A 12,404-nucleotide genomic window follows, 5' to 3' on the forward strand; every position below is an offset into this window, starting at 1 on the left:
CATATAGTAGGTTTAGTCCTAATTTTTTAAGAAATCTCCATACTGTTATCCATATCTCTAAAACAAAGACTATAATGAAATCAGTATCCATTATGTCTTTTTCTCGGGGTGTCCTTGTTGGGAAGATGTACTGGTGATAGAGGGACAAGAGCCAGAACCCTGTGTGAGCTGCTTTTTCTCCTGTGCACTGTGGCTATTGCTGCCCTGTCAGTGGCAGCAGGAGCCAGATCTAGTTCCAAGATGCTGGAAGAAAAAGCCCTGAGTGTTGAGTCTGAGTTGGATCTGTTCCCTCCATGTATGTTCTCACTCTCCTCTCAACAATGGTATCTTTGACTTAGAGGGAGCAACACTGGAACAGGAGAGTTTCTGTGGGCCAGACACACGCTGAGACTGTCCAGGAAACCAGTCAGGTTATAGACGGCTCCTGATCCACCACCTCCACAAGTGCCAGCACTGGCCTAACTCACCTTATTCAGATGCAGTGCTGGGTTGACATCTGCCGCATACCCTCAAGTGTGCACTCTTGCTTGGCAGCAACACAAAAACCAGAACAGTCCCCCTCCTTTTGTACCTTACTCTGTGGATCTTTTTATAGCCTTGGTTTTGAACATCACTCTGACCATCTCCAGTTTATTTTCAGTGAGAAGGGGTCCATATAGATGTATTTTTGATATGTTCCTGAGTGGGAGGTGCACTCAGGGTCCTACTTCACCAACTTTCTTCTCAGTGTGAGATTTCATGAGTATGCAGGGATGTTTTGGAATTTCGAATGACTCTCAGGCAGTGATTGTGGGAATTATGATCATCTCTGGATCCCCATGCCTTCTTTCTTTTCTCCTAGATCTTCTTTCTAAGGACCCTTTATGCCATCCTGAGGAAAAGAGAGAGGCATACTGGATGGTGTCTGAGTGTTTGAGTGATTGTTCTCAGGTTAGAAGATAAGGTATCCTTATACAAAGTGACCTACTGCAAGCGCCATATGGAAAATTTCCTTCTGGGCAGACCTGTGTCCAAAGCTTCTTAAAGGAATAAAGCCAGTCTGAGTCCCTCTTAAATTTCCACCCTATATGGAAGCTCTCCTATTGATGAGGAATTACTCTAAATGATCTTAGTATTTCAGTAATTACCTTCTGATATTGTCTGTTGATTGCCACTACATGGTTTTTTATTTTGACTGTTCTGACATGGTAAGGAGTGAGAGTGAATATTTCTCAGTGAACTTATTTATCTATCAGCTTGCACAAGTGTGTGTAATTTGCTTAGGATTGTGTTATTGGTTCCATATCCATCACGAGTGAGTGTGGCTAGAAAGAAGAGGACCTAAGATTATTGTGTCCTCTGACAGATGATGACAGACCTTGAATCCCTCTGTTGAAATTGACACTGCCTTCCTCATTCTCCACTGTACATTGTTGGAGATCTTACTTTACTGAAACTACTTTGTGTGTGATGGTTTAGGACTCAGTGATCTTCGCTGATGTGGCTGTGTACTTCACCCAGGAAGGGTGGACTTTACTGAACCCCATAGAAATGTGATGCTGGAAAACTACAAGAACCTGACCACAACAGGTAAGGCTGCCATCATTCCAGTACACTCTTAGGGAACGGACATATATGTGCTATACCTTCTGTGTTCCAAGATGGGTGATGCCAATCTGAACACAATGGAAACTAGTAGACACTCGTATCTAAGGAATGAGTTTTACTCCAGTATACTTTCTGTAACAATGTGCTTTGAGAACTAACAACATTATCATGACTCTTGTTTGAAATACGCATTCTCAAGAGTTCACCTGTGGCACAGTGAATGAAACTTTGAAATTTGGGCCTAGTTATTTCTGTTTTAACAAGCAATGGACATTATTCTCTTGGACACTGTCATTTGGCAACCACTAGTTTAGCGGCTTCTCCATGAGACCAAACATCTCTTTTACGTTTACTTCATTTCCTATTTTAATAACATTCTCAGTACTTTGTAAATGTTTGTATACGTCTGAACATGTTTTCATGGGCCAGAGATGCTATCTCTTTTTAGACACAGAAAGAGGGGTTGTTTGCCTTTTTATCTATTTAAAAAATAGGACCACATTCATTCTAGAGACTTGATTAGATATAGGACCTGATCCATGGGAAGTTTTGTCGTGTTTGGCAGGTACTTTTTCATTAATGTATCTTTCCTTATGAACAAGATATCAGGCATTCAAACCCAATCTGATATCTTGGTTAAAAAAAAGAAAAGTTGAAGACTGGAGAGACGAATCCTCCAAGGTGAGAGATTATAAAGAACTTCCCACGTCAGTTAAATTTCAGTGTGTTTTGGGTTTATAAGAAGGAAACTTAGTGAGATGTTTTCCTTCAGAAGGCTGAGGACATTGGTTTCTAATGCTCTGTAACTTCCTCAACATCTCATACATACTTACTTTTCATTTTATCAGAGTTTCCTATGATCTCAAAAAATAGCCTTCTGTTTCTTTATTTGTTATGTCTTTTTTTTTCCTTTGGGCTATGTTGGTCTTCATCGTTGTATATAGGCTCTTAGTTGCTGTGTGCAGGCTTTCCGTAGTTGCAGCGGTCAGGGGTTCCTCTACTTTTGGTGTGCAGGCTTCCATTGGGTAGTTTCTCTTGTTGCAGAGAATGAGCTCCAGGGCCTCAGACTCACTAGTTGCATCACTCGGGCTCGACAGTGCAGGCTCATTAGTCGTGGCACACAGGCTTGGCTGTTCCAGAGCACATGCATTTTTAGTTTCAGGACCAGGGATCTCACATGTGACCTCTGCACTGTAGATGAGTTCTTAACTACTGGACCACCAGGAAAGTCCCTTAGTTTTATCATGTTGATGTATACTTTTTATCCAGAACTTTCCCTAATAGTATTCTCTTTTCCTCATTTTCACTTTTTCATAAGACTCATCGTTTAAATCAAGTACTGAATTTTGACTACATATATATATATTCTTAATTTTTGTCATAATCAAGCTCCTCTTTTCTGTCTTGCCTTTTTAAAAGGTATGTTTAGTTTAGAAACTTATTCACATGAGCCTTATTGTTTTTAACTGCTTTAACATCCACTTCTTTTTGCAGTCTTAAATTTATTATTCTCTTTTACTTTAGAATAGGAAATGCAAATTAAATCCAATGACTTGAAAATTCAGCAGGATACTTTGTGGGAAAAAATACCAAATAGGGTACAAATGGTAAGATCAGTAAGTTCATAAGAAATATTTCTTATTTTCCTTTCAGTTAACGTTGGGATTTCATTACAAGATGAACACTAGTGGTAGATATTTGAGTGGCATTTATTCCAAAGATAGCAGTGTCTGTCAACAAATTTTGATTATGTTCAATTTGGGGATATCCTAACCTGAGGTTCAAAGTAGATGCATCAGAATTCCTCAAGAAATCATTCTCACGTATGTAATTAGACTTTGAATTTTGAGAACAGTTCAATGAAATTGCAGTGAACTGTTTTACCATTAGAGTATATGGCATTTCATTGTGTCAGAAGGATTTCATCATTTAACTTGAAAGAAATCAACAGAATAGGAACTATATGAATATAATGAAAATGTTAAAAATCATCATCATCATTGTAATGACGTTTCTGTTTGGAGATGGATAGGATCGGTTAATGAGTCTGAGAAAGCTTTGAATCATCATCCATTCATTTTTCCACAGACACGAAGCCACAATGGACAGGAACTGTATGACTGTGAGCGAAGCAAGAAAGACATCAGTGACCACTTTTACCTTAGGACACACAGGAGCCCTGAAAATGGAAGGAATTTTTATGAAGATAATCAGTATGGAAAGAGCTTCCATACTCTACACAACAAACCCTTTACTGGGGAAAAATCCCCCATGTTTAATCAGTGTGGAAAAGCTGTCAGGCTGACTCCAGATATTACACATATGAAAACACACACTGGAGAGAAACCTTTTAAGTGTGACACATGTGAAAAAGCCTTTAGGTTGTTCTCATTGATTCATGTTCACTGTTGATTTCATGCTGGAATAAAACCTTACAAATGTAAGGAATGTGGGAAGAACTTTGCTGTATTCTCAAACCTCACTGGACATATGAAAACTCATACTAGAAAGCAACCCTATAAACGTAAAGAATGTGGGAAAGACTTCCATCGATCCTCAGACCTCACTGGACATCTGAAAACTCACACTGGAGAGAAACCCTATGAATATAAGGAATGTGGGGAAGCTTTTGGGTCATTGTCATACCTTCATGTTCACAGTAGAATTCATGCTGGAATAAAACCTTATAAATGTCAAGAATGTGGGAAAACCTTTACTTTCCCCTCTTGCCTTATTGAACATATGAAAACGCACACTGGAGAGAAGCCTTTTAAGTGTGACGCATGTGGGAAAGTCTTTGCATCTTCTCGTAATCTTCTTAGACATTTACGATCTCATACAGGGCAGAAGACTGCTAAATGTGCCAGATGTGGGAAAGCATTTGCTTGAGCCTCACAAGTTACTCAACATATGAGAACACACACTGGAGAGAAGCCTTGTAAGTGTAACACATGTGGGAAAGCCTTTCAGTTTTCCAGTAATCTTCTTAGTCATTTACAATCTCATACTGGGCAGAAGACTGCTAAATGTGACAGATGTGGGAAAGTCTTCACTCAAGTCTCAGTTCTTACTAGATATATGAAAACACACATGGGAGAGAAGCCTTTTAAGTATGACACATGTGGGAAAACCTTCACTCTACCCTCATACCTCATACCTACCTCATACCTCATACCTCAACATATGAAAACACACACTGGAGAGAAGGTTTATAAGTGTGACATATGTGGGAAGGTCTTCACTCGATGCTCATACCTTACTAAACATATGAAAAGACACACTGGAGAGAAGCTTTGTAAGTGTGACACATGTGGAAAGGCCTTCACTGAATGCTCAGCCCTTACTCGACATGTGACAACACACATGGGAGAGAAGCCTTTTAACTGTGACAAATGTGGGAAGGCCTATACTGATTCCTCAAGTCTTACTAAACATTTTAGAATTCACACTGGAGAGAAGCCTTTTAAGTGTGACAAATATGGGAAAGCCTTTGCTGTTTCCTCACATCTTACTGAGCATTTTAGAACTCACACTGGAGAGAAGCCTTCTGAATGATATACGTGGGAAAATATTTACCACTTCTTCGCCTGTTGGGCTTCCCTGGTGGCTCAGACGGTAAAGCATCTGCCTGCAAAGCAGGAGACCTGGGTTCGATTCCTGGGTTGGGAAGATCCCCTGGAGAAGGAAATGGCAATCCACTCCAGCACTCTTGCCTGGAAAATCCCATGGACGGACGAGCCTGATAGGCTACAGTCCATGGGGTCGCAAAGAGTTGGACACGACTGAGCGACTTCACTTTCACTTTTCGCCTGTTACTGCACACAAGCGAAGTCACACTGGAGAGAAACCATATTTGTGTAAGGAACGTAGGTAAACCTTTTTTGCTCCTCAATGCTTACTTGCTATATACAATGACATTGGAAAAGAAGTCACTGAAATGTGACAAATGTGGTAAAGCCCTTGTTGATTCCTCCTATCATACTTAGCATTTTATTTTTAATATTTGACTGCATCTGCAGCAAATGAGACCTTAGTTCTCTGACAAAGGATAAAACCCATCCCCCCTGCATTGGAATGCAGAGTCTTGACCTCTGAACAACCAGGGAAGTCCCATACTAAACATTTTTGAACTCAACATAAAAGAGAATCCTTTTGAGTGTAATAAATTTCAGATAAGACTCGCCAATTCTTCACCTTTTATCTTTCACAAGTGTATCTACACTGGATAGAAACCCCATAAGCTTCAGGAATTTGGAAATCAATTTTATCATTCTTATCTCAAAGGTAATGGGAAAAGTAAGGGGAATAGTTAAGGATTGCCTTCTGCCTGTATCTATCATGTCTTATCTCTAGAGCAAAGCTCAGAGTTGTTGATCACAGAACATATTTAGACACACACACAGTCCAGTCCATGGTGACACCTGGGGCACTAGGTCCCTTGCAGTGTGGGGAATGTAGGTCTGTTCCCTGGGCGAGAAACAAGCATCTCACACGCTGTGGGGCAAATAAGCTATCACCTTAGTTCTCATCACCTCTGCGGAGCCCAGGGTAGCTTTCACAGTGACAGGTAAGCCGACTTCTTTTTCTCATCAACATGGGGGCCACTTACTCTACTATGCCTGCCTACTCTGGAAAAACCAACCCTCAGGTCTCTTACAGGGGTTGACAGTATCTATGCCATGAATAACTGAGCCTCTACCTTACACACTTTAAGATACCCCATTTTCCCATTCTTTTCTCATACTCCCAAAGTGCCCCACTCCTATTCTTGGGAGAGACCTTCTGTCAAAATTCAAAGCCTCTTTTACTATCCCAAGCCCACCCTCTGATCTAAACTGGCTACTGCTCCTCAACCCCACCTCCTCTTCCTCTTCCCAGTTGCCCTCTTTGTCCATAAACTCCATAGATTGGGATACAACTTCTCACCATCCTCCCAATTCATATCCATCTCAAAGACCCCTCTAAATTTCCCCAATCAACCACAATACCCCATCTCCCAAAAATATCAACAAGGGTTTAAGCCTGTTGTCACTAAACTCCTATGTCAGGGCCTCTTGTGCCCAACCCACTCTCCCTATGACACCCCTATCTTACCTGTCAAAAAGCCAAATGACTCCTATCACCTGGTCCAGGGCCCAAGACTTATCACTGTGGCTGTTGTCCCCATATACCCAGTAGTTCCAAATCCCTATGCTCTTCTCTTTCATTCCCTCCTCCAATACCCACTTCACTGTTCTAGATCTCAAGAATGCCTTCTTTACCATCCATTTACACAGAGACTCTCAAGACCTCTTTGCCTTTATCTGGACCAATCCAGACAATCATTGCTCCCAACAGCTGACATGGACAGTCTTCCCACAAGGCTTTCATGATAGTCCTTATTTCTTTGGCCAAGCTCCAGCATCAACCCAAACCTCTCTTGATCTTGCTCTGTGAGTACTATCCTCCAATATGTGGATGATCTCCTTTGTAGTCCTTCACTTACACACTCTCAACAACTACTATACAACTCCTCAATTTTTAGCCAGTTAGGGCTACTGAGTATCTCCCACCCAGGTTCAGTTCTCTCTTCCTAGAATCACCTATCTCGGAGTCCTTTTATCATCAACCAAAAGATATATTAACTACTGATAGAAAGTCCCTTATATCCACCCTACCATTCCCTTTATCAGAAACAGATTTTGTCCTACTTGGGGTTAGCTGGATATCTATGCCTCTGGATTTCTAATTTTGCCCTCATATATCAAGCCACCTGAGGGGGTCTTCCAGAAACCTTAGAGCTAAAATCAAATATTCGTTCAGCCTTTAACACCCTTAAGCAAGTCATTCTCAGCCCCAGCACTAACACCTCCTGACCTTTCTCACTCCTTTACACTACTGAGAGAGACAAAATTGCACTAGGAGTTTTGGGATAATCAGGGCCCCTCCATCACCCCTGTCGCTTATCTATCAAAGCAATTAGATACCACAATTCAAGGATGGCCAGCCTGCCTATGTGCTTTGGCAGCAGCAGCACTCCTTGCTCAGGAAAGTAAGAAAATTTCTTTTGAACCACCAGTAACACATGACTTTAAGGACTTACTCTCTCACAAATCCATGACCCTTCTGTCTGCTTCACATGTCCAATTAATTCATGTTATCCTTCTCGAATCTCCCCACTTCTCCTTTGAACACTGTCCTACTCTCAACCTTGCCACCCTTATCCCTAATTCTTCTGTGCCCCCCCCATCCATACTTGCAAAGAGGCAAAAAAAAATGCCCATTTCTCCCACATTTCTTCAACCCCTTTAAATAACCCTGACTTTACTTGGTATATTGATGGCAGCTTATCTACAAAATCAAAAGGAAAAATGTACCTGGATATGCAATTGTCTCTAACACTGAAATTATTGACTTCCAAGCTCTCCCCTCAGGAACCTCTTCCCAAAGGCAGAACTTACTGCACTAACTAGAGCACTTACCCTAGCAGCTAACAAGAAAGCAAACAAACACTGACTCAATATACTTTCCACATCATACACTCATGCTGCTATCTGAAAAGAATGAGGGCTCCTATATACTAAAGGCTCTCCTATAACTAACACCCTGCTTATATTCCAGCTTTTAAAGGCAGCTAAGCACCTAAGAATGAACTGTGGTGTTGGAGAAGACTCTTGAGAGTCCCTTGGACTGCAAGGAGATCCAACCAGTTCATTCTGAAGGAGATCAGCCCTGGGATTTCTTTGGAAGGAGTGATGCTGAAGCTGAAACTCCAGTACTTCGGCCATCACATGCGAAGAGTTGACTCATTGGAAAAGACTGTGATGCTGGGAGGGATTGGGGGCAGGAGGAAAAGGGGACGACAGAGGATGAGATTGCTGGATGGCATCACCGACTCGACGGATGTGAGTTTGAATGAATTCCGGGAATTGGTGATGGACAGAAAGGCCTGGCGTGCTGCGATTATTGGGGTCACAAAGAGTCGGACACGACTAAGAGACTGAACTGAACTGAACTGAACTGATCGTGCCAACTGAAGAAGTGAAGTAAAGTGAAGTGAAGTCACTCAGTCGTGTCCGACTCTTTGCGACCCTGTGGACTTTAGCCCACCAGGCTCCTCCATCCATGGGATTCTCCAGGCAAGAATACTGGAGTGGGTTGTCATTTCCTTCTCCAGGGGATCTTCCCGACCCAGGGATAGAACCCAGGTCTCCTGCATTGCAGGCAGACGCTTTAACCTCTGAGCCACCAGGGAACTGAACTGAACATGCCAACTGAAGTAGGCATCATACATTGCCGAGGTGACCAGGTGGCCTCAAACCACATTTCACGGGACAACAATGCTGCAGACAGGGAAGCAAGACTAGCCTCACTCCTATCACTGGCTCAACAATTCATAGTAATCCCCAACATAAAGCTACTTTACCTCCCTGAAGGAAAAAAAAAATGTGAATATTATAAGAGGGAGCCCAACCACAAGGAGATTGGTTACAAAAACAGGGCCACTATGTCCTTCCCTGATCTCAGTCCATGCAGATTCTTACAAACATTCATCAGTCCCTACACATAGGCACTAAACCTCTTTATCATCTCTTAAGACTTCTTATCACCTAACCTTCTCACTCTTACAACCACTCACTCACTCACTCTTGCATTATCTGCTCTTCAGTCTCACCTCAGGGAGCCCTAAGGCCTGTTCCCTCATTCCCAACACATCATGCACGAGGGTATATCCCAGGAGAGGGCTGGAAAATTGACTTCACTCACAACCTCTTTAAATTACTACCAAATCCTTTCTGAAGACCTCACTGAGAACCTAGAAGAAATAACTACTAGCCTTATCACTGTCCCAAACCACCCAGATTCCCTGGCAGCAGTGGTCCTCCAAAACAGAAGAAGGTTAGACCTCACGGCAGAAAAAGGAGGCCTATGTCTATTTTTGGAGGAAGCTTGCTGCTACTATGCCAATAAATCAGGTGTTGTAAAGGAAGCAGGAAGGAATCTGATAAACAGGGCCCCAAGAATATATCAACACCTCAGTAATTCATGGGAAAACTGGCTAAGCAATTGGAATTGGATACCCTGGATCCTAACTTCTAGGCCCTCTCCTTCTTAGCCTTATTCTAACTTTTGGACCATGTTTAATAAATCTTTTTCAAAATTTCTTCAGGACCACTTACAAGCCTTCACCAACCAAACTATCCATGAATTACTTCTAACTCACTCAAATTATCAAAAATTTCAACCCCACACAAATCCCCTTGACTCACATTCCAGCCTTTTCTTCTCTTACCCCCATGACAGCCTTGTCCCACAGAAGATTGACCTTTGGCCCTTATCCCAAATCAGGCTGGAATGAAAGGGCCTCCATGGGGGCTAATGGTTGAAATGGCTCATTATGTTGACCTCACAAAGAATAAAACCACAGTGACCCTTAAGACTGAACAAATTACCCAAATGACATTCTGTTTGCCCACTGGCCCCTACCTTCTTAAAGCTATAAGACCACCAGATTCCAGACCTCTGGCTATGTGACCACAGGTCTCAGCTACAGGCTAAAACTTAATCATCCCTTCAGTGAATTTTTCATTGGCAAGATATAAGAAAGACTCCATCAGAAAGGGAGGACACTGGTTCTCCTTAAGAGCCAGTCTCCCTCTCGTTTCCCTCTAATAAGTTTTGTCTTCTTGCCTGATTACCAGGCTCACTCTCTTTTTCTCTGTACTCGCCTTATACTATCTTAATGATAGCTTTATTATTTTTTCTTTTTATGAAAATAATTTTGATACATAACTCTCCTGAAGAACAGTATAGAGTTGTGGTTTAGACAATGGGACCTTGAGCCAGGCTTTCTAGAAGAATTTTGGTCTATCTGTGTGACCTTGACAAAATTATTTAATCTCTTTAGTTGCAGACATCTCAACAATGGGAGTAATAAACTGTAAAGTGTAAAATTGATGAGAGAATTAAATATATCTGACATGAAAAAGTTAAAGCTACAATTTAGTGAATTTATGGGGTCACATCTAATTTCAAGTGAATGATGGTATTTAGTGCATGCATTTGAATTCAACAGGAATTTCTGGGTGCATAATTCACAGAATGCATTATACACTCTAAACCAATGACAGTCATAATATGCTGTATCTCCTGTTTATAGGACATGGATCCAGGAATCAAGGGTTGGCAGAAGAAGTGAACCCTTGTAAGGTCACTCCCAGGAGCCATATGAGGAATTTGTGCTTCAGATCTCCACATATCTGGCCTCTGTAGGTTTGAAAGCCTTGACATCTAAAATGACAATACTTCCAGAGACATGAAAAATGTCCCACTGAACTTCAGTCTATGCCACTGCATGACATTTCAGGTTCTTCATGCTAAGAACAGGAATCATCCTCCAGACAAGGGTAACTGACCCTGGTGATCAGTGTCATTGTGTGACCATGGCAATGAGCACTGGTTCCCTGATGTGCTCAGTCAGTGACTGGGAGCAGTAGCAGCCTCGGGGCAAGCACAGTGGTGGATTCAGATGGTGGTCAGTTATGGTCCCACGGCAAGAGATCCAAATGATGTGATCTTGTGTGAGGCGACTTCCTTAGCTGGGCACAGCACTTAAAGAGAAGGCTCAGGGCTGCTGTTTGACTACACCTGGAAAAATAAGCCTTCACTTCTGAAGGGAGAAGTGGGAGACAGCCCAGGATTGGCTACAGTCCATACCATAGGCTATTTGGATTGCAGTTTGCAACAACATGGACTGTGTCCCCTGAGAGCTTACCTGTGAAGCATGGGTGTCAGAAGTTGGGAAGGACTTTTCTATGGATGTGAGAGCCAAACCAAGAACTGAAGCATCATGTGTAAGACTCAGCCGGGTGTAATCTACTTACCACCACTGCTACCACGAAACAGAACACCAGACCAATCCATGCCACTCTGAAATCGAAGTTCTCAGTGGGGTATTTCACAGACACAGAAAACCACACCTTAATAAGGTTAAACTGACATTTTTTTCTTCCTTTTACCTCCAAACATTTTGTCAGAGTAACACAAAGTTAGACAGATCCACACATGGAATTGTTCTAGATGGTTATGTAATAATAACCTTATGTTAAAATAATTTTCCTAACTAGACATATACTCTTCTTGGCACTTATCTGAAAGTCTAGTTTTACCATGTACTTACATGTTATTTTATTTTCTGCCAATAGAATGTATGTTCTATGAAACTCAGGACTTTGTTGTTTTCTAAATCATTTACCAGTAACATGTATTTACATGTTATTTTATTTTCTGGCCAATAGAATGTATGTTCTATGAAACTCGGGACTTTATTGTCTTCTAAATCATTTACCAGTAACTAGAAGTGAATAGTTGCTGCTGTGAGCCGTGTGCTATGCCAGGATTCTTGACCTCCAGAGGAGAGGATTTTGATCCGGGGCCAGAGACAGGCTTGACCACTTGGAGATTTTGTGTAACAGAATTTTATTAAAGTATAAGAGAAATAGAGAGAAAGCTTCTGACATAGACATCAGAAGGGGGCAAAAAGAATGTCCCCTTGCTAGTTTTTCGGTGCAAAGATAAAAGAATGGAAATTTTTCAGCCAGTGTGGTGTCCTTGCATGTAGCCTTGGAGGGAGATGGATTTATTTCCTCCAAGGAGAATTTTTTCTTTCTTTGTCTTGACTTAAAATTACAAGGTGTCCCCCAGAGAAACTTTAATTTCTACAGGAACCAACTTTCTATAATGCTCTTCCCTTGATGAATCTTTGGAGGTTTCATGGATTATTTGGTGTCCACAAAATCACGGAGAAAAAATGTCCTTTCTGAAGAAAAATAAACTGG

The 12,404-nt window shown here is 41.6% G+C and overlaps 2 long non-coding RNA genes across 2 annotated transcripts in view; both read left to right on the forward strand.

Moving 5' to 3' along the window:
* The window catches only part of LOC138440905 (uncharacterized), a 28,724-nt gene extending 24,440 nt beyond the window's left edge, over positions 1-4,284 (forward strand). Inside the window, exons 5-6 of the long non-coding RNA XR_011257171.1 lie at positions 1,459-1,569; positions 3,676-4,284. This is a non-coding gene — a long non-coding RNA (uncharacterized lncRNA). The remainder of the gene's footprint in view (positions 1-1,458; positions 1,570-3,675) is intronic.
* A 3,903-nt stretch (positions 4,285-8,187) lies between these two features.
* On the forward strand, positions 8,188-11,882 carry LOC138440906 (uncharacterized). The gene is made up of 2 exons (XR_011257172.1): positions 8,188-8,471; positions 10,727-11,882. It is a non-coding gene; the product is annotated as an uncharacterized lncRNA (long non-coding RNA).
* Positions 11,883-12,404: the final 522 nt, after the last annotated feature.

The sequence above is a fragment of the Ovis canadensis genome, chromosome 5 (assembly GCF_042477335.2).
Source record: "Ovis canadensis isolate MfBH-ARS-UI-01 breed Bighorn chromosome 5, ARS-UI_OviCan_v2, whole genome shotgun sequence".
In the NCBI taxonomy this organism is placed as follows: domain Eukaryota; kingdom Metazoa; phylum Chordata; class Mammalia; order Artiodactyla; family Bovidae; genus Ovis; species Ovis canadensis.